The sequence below is a fragment of the Micropterus dolomieu genome, linkage group LG02 (assembly GCF_021292245.1).
Source record: "Micropterus dolomieu isolate WLL.071019.BEF.003 ecotype Adirondacks linkage group LG02, ASM2129224v1, whole genome shotgun sequence".
Lineage (NCBI taxonomy): Eukaryota > Metazoa > Chordata > Actinopteri > Centrarchiformes > Centrarchidae > Micropterus > Micropterus dolomieu.
Genome location: NC_060151.1, coordinates 11,356,938 through 11,363,407, shown reverse-complemented (window position 1 = coordinate 11,363,407; position 6,470 = coordinate 11,356,938). Strand labels below are relative to the sequence as shown.

The following is a 6,470-nucleotide window of genomic DNA, read 5'->3' as shown; positions in this document are numbered from 1 at the left end:
GCACACACACACACACACACACACACTGTGTGGTAGGGAATAGAGAAAGAGAGAAATAAAATGAACATATACAGTATCATTGTATGTAACCCCTGTATGTGAGCTGATTAGTCTTAGACATTATAGTCATTCTGTGACTGTAGTTTCTGTCTGAAAGGGGAGTATGCAGGATATTGTTTTGGTTCCTTCTTCTTTCTGTATACATAATAAACTGGTGTCACGGAATGTTTTCTTTGAGAAACTACAGACCTCAATCATCAGTTTCTCCTCTGTGTGTACTCTGTCAAGAAACCCAGCTTGACCTTTGGATTTCCATGTCTCTTTGCTCAGAGAAGCTGAAAAAATAAGGCTTTTAGATTTAACGTTTCACTTTTGAAAGCTCGCTCCCTGAAATATTCATGCTAAATCTTGTCAAACAAGGATGTTGCATTAACACTCTTAACAGAGTCATCTCCGTACCCTGCTGCTGCCCAGTACTCTTTTTTTCCCATGCTGTTTTATTTTTTTCGAAGCAGGTGGGCTATGGCAGGATGAAAATGGACCACTAAGTTATTCCCTGTGGCATCTGAAGAGCTCCATGTCAAAAACAAGATACAGAGATAACAACTCACTAACTAGTGATTCAAGGAGTCAGGGGGAAACAATCAATAAATTAGATTGGTTTTTAATGTGTGACATTTGAGCCATTTTTAGAGACAATTACTAAAAAAGTTAAATAAAATTGTATTAGATATCCAACTCCTTTGCATTCTAATAAATATGCAATAACACTGTAGGTTTGTCAGTTGGTAGTATTATTAGTGTCAGTATTGATTAGCAGTGCATGCTTTAAACGCCATAGGCTGTGGTTTTGTATTATCACTTGACCCATGCTTGTGGAGAGATAAATAAATACCTAAGCTTTGATATTACATGAGACAAAATATTAACATCCATTTTACTTATTGTTAGTACTGAAACAGCTTGTAGCTATAGCTGTATTGATTTCATCCAAAAACTTGGTGGGGGTTTCTCTCTCTACACTTTTCTGGCCCGCAGCTCAGATTGGCTCAGTTGCAGCTGTCAGGAAGCCTTGAATAGCTGAAAGTGAAATGTGAGCAAAAATTCAGAGATCTGGAGCCAGGCTACGACTCTGAAGTTGCAGATAATGGTTGACATATAATACCATGTCAAACCTACAGTCATGCTTGTATGACATCAGAGTTTGGGGCAAAAGTATGAACTTTTATTTCTTTTCTTTTTGCAGTACAAATTGGTAGCAATGTCTGCAGTCCACGAAATCCTACCAAATGACCCTGTGATCCACTCCTATTGCAGCTAATGAGACTCCTGACTTTCTCCTATCCCTCTCTGCATGTGTGAAGTATAAATATGTGTGAGTGACCTCTTCACATTCTCAACAATGAATTTGGTTTATATTGCAGCCTACTGCAAAAGCAGCAATGGTTTAACTGCAGAGAATCAATTGTGTAGTACCAGTGGCTCAAACGGCTCACTGGGTGTCTGTAAAAAATGTACTGGAGCCTGAAGCCTGATGCATGCTTAGAAGAATTACCATTTCCTGCACCCCCCACACACAACCCTCTATACATTAAAATGATCACATGTGTACAACCTCTGTGCTCTCTGTTAATGTTTTACAAAACACATATATAATTCCCTCAAAATAATTTCATCTGCCTGTGGTAAATTGTTCCAGTGGCTAAATAGACGGGGTGCAAGAATAAATTTCCTTTAAAATTTAAAGGAGACCTATTAAACTGCTTTGCATGATTCAAGTTAAAAAAAATAATTTCTGTCTTATACTGGCACTTCATGTAGGCCTTCATTTCAGCATGTCTGAAACAAGTTGTAGATGCTCCTGTCTCTTTAAGGCCCCCCCTCTCAAAGCCCACTGTCTTCTGATTGGCCAAGACCTGAAGTATGTTACCAGGCTGTTGTTGCCGCTGAGTAGTACAGACAGATTGAGCGTAGCTGTGTGGAGCAAATGATCATATATGGAACACCGGCTCCATCTAGCTCTGTATGTCCTAGCATGGAGCTTTTGGTAGAAAAAGCTGTTGACAACAGAGCGTTCAGAACAGGAGGAAATCTAAGGTTTTTGCTCACAGGGATTTCTTTTAAATACTTTAACCTCATTATTTGAAGCTTTGGCCATGTTTAACATGAACATCCAACATTGTGACATTGTAGATAAGTCATAAAACATAGAAAAGCATAATAGGTCTCCTTTAAATGAAAATTAGTTGGACGTGACTTACTCAGCAGCTAAATGATGTATGGTGGATTAAATGTGAAAGATGTGTTGGAAAAAGTTCAAAAAATCAAAAGGGTTTGTGAAAAATACCTCTCTGTGAGCAGAAGCAGGAGTGTCCTTGCACCCACTTCATGTTCTCAATGCTGGTCTCATGGTCATTCCTTTGTTTCACAAAATATCAGCTGGCTATAGAGCTTTTGCATACTGTGCTCCCTATTTATGACCTTCTATTAGTCTAGACTGAAAACCTACCAGTACTCACGTCACTACAGCCTTCCCTGGAATTTGTGTTTTGTCCAGCACCTTTTAACATCCTCTTAATTTGATGTTTTGAAATGTAGCTATTTATCTTCTTTATCATTTATTTTCTTGCTGTTTATACCCTTATGAATTTTATCTTGTGTCTTCTGTATTTTATCCTGTGTATTCTTTGGAAAGTATATAGGGACCATGCTGCATGGTGATTTTGCACTGTAAATAAAAATTGATTTTGATTTGATTTGTATGCATGTCAGCATACAGTATATGTGTGCATGTGCGAATAAAACAAAGATCAAATGTGTGCATGTGCAGGTCAAAAGTGAAATGAGACATGTAATTCAGAATTTCAGATATTCGGAGTTGTTTATCCAATTACTGTAAATACTGTGTTCTCGATGGGCAGCCTACCACTCCAAATCACTCGCTTTTTAACACATTTAAAAACACACACACACCTCCCTCACACATTTCCTCTACTGTCACTACAGTGTACACGAGATGTACAATCCATATACACAAGAATAAGATGCAATATATGCGCCAATTAAAAATTTTGAAATAGTTCCAGTTATAGCCGTGCACAAATATAGTGTACACACACACAGCCCCCTTTTTGAACCAGAGATTGAATGCAGTCTAGAGGCTGTTTAAAGTTAGTTACACATCCAAGCCAGAGCACTTGAATGTGAAAAGAGAAGAAGAGATAATGACAGAGGGAGGAAGAGGACTATGTATGTAAGTGTACATGCGTGCCATGCCAGCTACTTTAAAACAACAACCATAAAAGATTGATATGGTGCTAATGCTCTGGCCTTCAAACCCCTCTGAAACCATGTTTGACTGCACACTAAACCCCAGATTAAAAAGAGAATAAAGATAATTTACCACCTAAAGTTCATTTGCTCTGGTCTCAATCAGTTGATGAGTTTGTAAACTTGGAGCATTTTCCCTTTGGCTCGGTTTCTTTTCAGTCCCTCCTAGCTGCCCCTCCAGTACCCAGATTTTGGAGGAGGTTGGTGGCGCGACTGAGTTCAGACATCACCATGACTGCACCCATATGACTGTGCTCGATTTACTTGTACTTTTTTTGTACTTTTGCTGGACATGTTACAATATGACCGAGATGCACTTTTTCGCATCAGAATGCTGCAAACAAGCAGTTTTACTGACCTTTTATCCGACTCTCCGCCGTGGCCTGTGGAAATACTGAGGGATGAAGACAACAACAACGGCAACCCTAAAAATAATAGCGGCAAGACCCGATGGAGGCGTAAAAGGAAGCACAGAGGTCGTCGCGGGGGTGTGCAGAACAGGCTACGGTCTCAGGCCCATCGACCACCTTTGCCCAGTATCCTGCTCGCAAACGTCCAATCCCTAGAAAAAAAGTTGGATGACGGGATAACGTTCCAGCGGGACATAAGGGACTGTAACATCTTTTGTCTATCGGAAACATGGCTGACTTCCCTCGTACCGTTACTCCAGCCGAGCACTTCTCTGTCTTTCGCATGGACAGAACAGAAGAGTCCAGTAAAACAAGAGGTGGAGGAGTCTGTTTGATGATAAACAAGAGCTGGTGTAGCCCCCAGGGGACCAAAATCCTCTCGAGTTCCTCTTCGCCCCACTCGGAACATCTGACGATTATGTGTCGCCCTTTTATCCTTCCTGGCGAGTTCACCTCAGTTATTTCCACGGCTGTATATATCCCACCACAATGATATATATGTCATGTAACACCAACAAAGAACGACTTGAAGAGAACAAAAAATATCCACAAGGTTATATTTGTCGTGTTACCGACAAGGCCTTGTCGGTGTTACACATGATAATTGGACTACAGACCAGACACCCGGAAGCTGCCCTCATAGTGGCAGGGGACTTTCTTAAATCTTAAAAAAGTTCTGCCTAACTTTTTCCAACACATCAAGTTTTCCACCAGGAATGACAAGACACTAGATCACTGCTATACACCCTTTAAAAAAGGGTACAAATTCATTACTATTCCAAATTTCGGGAAATCTGATCATAACATCATTTTCTTTATCCCGGAATATAAACACAGAATGATGCGAGAGCCGGTAGTGACGAGAGAGGACAGACGCTAGACAGCCGAATCAGAGGAGACGCTACGCGACGCACTGAGTGACGTGGACTGGGAGATGTTTCAGGAGAGTGCAGACAACGACGTCAGTGTGTTTACGGATGCGGTTACGAGCTTTGTGGCCACACTGATAGACGATGTTGTACCCACGGCGATGGTGAAGTCTTTTCCGATCAAAAAACCGTGGGTCGAAAGATCCATCCGCGCTGCACTGAACCACTGCACCACTTACAACGCTGGACTGCTGTCGGGTGACATGACGGAATACAAGGCTGCATGCTACAAAATGAGGCGAGACATAGTCTCTGATCTGAGGTCTGATTCGGAGAGACGGCATCCATCCCATTTGGGAAGGAGCAGCTCTCATTTCTAGAAATCTGGCCAAGTTTATTAGTGGACCAAATCCATTACAACCCAGAGTTGAAACCAGGCAAAGTCGCAGTCTAACACACTTCTCTGCTCCTCCATTTCAGGAGTTACTTAGTGAAAATCCTATAGTGACGGTGTCTGCCCCCCGACCATCAAAATTATTTAAATCAAAGGTAAACAGAAGAGGAGCTGTACATAAAAACCTCAAAAAAAATTAAAACCACAAGAGCAATAGTGCAAACGAATAGGAGAGTTAAATGTGGACTCTTAAACATCAGATCTCTCTCCTCTAAAGGTGTACTAGTAAATGAACTAATATCAGATTATGATATTGATTTATTTTGTCTTACTGAAACCTGGCTGGGTGATGAACAATATGTTAGCCTAAATGAATCCACCCCTCCCAGTCATATTAATACTCACATTCCTCGAGGCACAGGCCGAGGAGTTGCAGCTATCTTCGACTCTAGCCTACTAATCAGCTCTAAACCTAAACTAAACTATAGCTCATTTGACAGCCTTGTTCTTGGTCTTTCGCACCCAAGTTGGAAATCACTGCAACCAATTCTCTTCGTTATAGTGTACCGAGCACCTGGCCCGTACTCTGAATTCTTATCTGAATTTGCAGAGTTTTTGTCAACTTTAGTCCTTAAAACGGACAAAGTTATTATTGTAGGGGATTTTAATATTCACGTGGACGTTGAGAATGACAGCTTCAGTACTGCGTTTATCTCTCTGTTAGATTCCATTGGCTTCTCTCAGAGTGTTCATGAACCGACTCACTGTTTTAACCACCCCGTCGACCTTGTTTTGGTGTATGGTATTGAAATTGAACATTTAGTGGTATTCCCACAGAATCCCTCTTTGTCCGACCACAGTTTGATAACTTTTGAGTTTGTATTGCTGAACTACACGCCATTGGGCAAAAATTTCTATACAAGATGTCTGTCTGATAGTGCTGTAGCTAAATTTAAGGATGCGATTCCATCAGCTCTAAATTCTTTATCAAGTCACAAAGTTAAAAAGAGGACTCCTATGCTAATTTCAGTCCCTCCCAAATCGATCACTATCTTGTTGATAGTGCAGCAGGCTCGCTGCGAATGACACTCGACTCTGCAGCCCCTCTAAAAAATAAAATAATAACAAAAAGACGGTAAGCTCCATGGTATAACACTGAAACTCGCAAATTAAAGCAAATATCGCGGAAACTTGAGAGGAATTGGCGTTCCACCAAACTGGAAAAATCTCGTTTAATTTGGCAAGATAGTCTTAAAACTTATAGGAAGGCCCTCCGTAATGCCAGAGCAGCGTACTACTCATCATTAATAGAGGAAAATAGGAACAACCCCAGGTTTCTTTTCAGCACTGTAGCCAGGCTGACAGAGAGTCACAGCTCTATTGAGCCAAGTATTCCCATAGCTCTCAGTAGTTACGACTTCATGAGCTTCTTTAATGATAAAATTCTAACTATTAGAAACAAAATTC

The 6,470-nt window shown here is 40.8% G+C and overlaps 1 pseudogene; it reads left to right on the top strand.

Annotated features, from left to right (window-relative positions):
• The first annotated feature begins 4,674 nt into the window (after nucleotides 1-4,674).
• LOC123958357 overlaps nucleotides 4,675-6,470 on the top strand; it is a 3,200-nt pseudogene continuing 1,404 nt past the window's right edge.